This window comes from Seriola aureovittata, chromosome 6 (genome assembly GCF_021018895.1).
Source record: "Seriola aureovittata isolate HTS-2021-v1 ecotype China chromosome 6, ASM2101889v1, whole genome shotgun sequence".
Taxonomy (NCBI): Eukaryota; Metazoa; Chordata; class Actinopteri; order Carangiformes; family Carangidae; genus Seriola; species Seriola aureovittata.
Genome location: NC_079369.1, coordinates 16,291,619 through 16,292,193, shown reverse-complemented (window position 1 = coordinate 16,292,193; position 575 = coordinate 16,291,619).

Sequence of the window (575 nt, the reverse complement as noted above, 5' to 3'; positions counted from 1 at the left end):
CACCCCCGCAACACACACACACACACAAACACACACACTTCTCCCTCCTACTTACCTCTGTTTTCTGTATTGAAGATATAATGTACGCAGTCAGTTGCTCTAAAAATACTGCAGGACCCTGCGTGCACAGCAGCAACTCATAAAACTAAACAAAGAAGGTGGCGGTGTGATACAAACACAGCATCCCTGATGTAAGCAAAACACAAAAAAAATATGAAAGCGAGCAGCAGACATCCTCCGTAATACTTACTGTCAATACAGTGAACTGCAGAAACAAATAAGTTAACATGGAAAACCAAAAGTTGCATCATGGGAAATGATTTTTTTGGCCACTGGGGGCTGTGCAACAAGCTGTAAACACAAGGCTGACATATTGTCCCCCCATGAAGTTGTTATGGCCAACATGTTGACATACAATTCCCTATTTACAAATCCAGAAGACTTTGCACAACATAATCACTTAATTGGAGTCACGTGTCTGTCCAATATTCACTGTCCTGTTAGCTCCGTTTCTCCCCCACTGGACATGCACTTGATGACAGCTGAGAAGCAAAAAAAAAAAAAAAAAGCTGTAT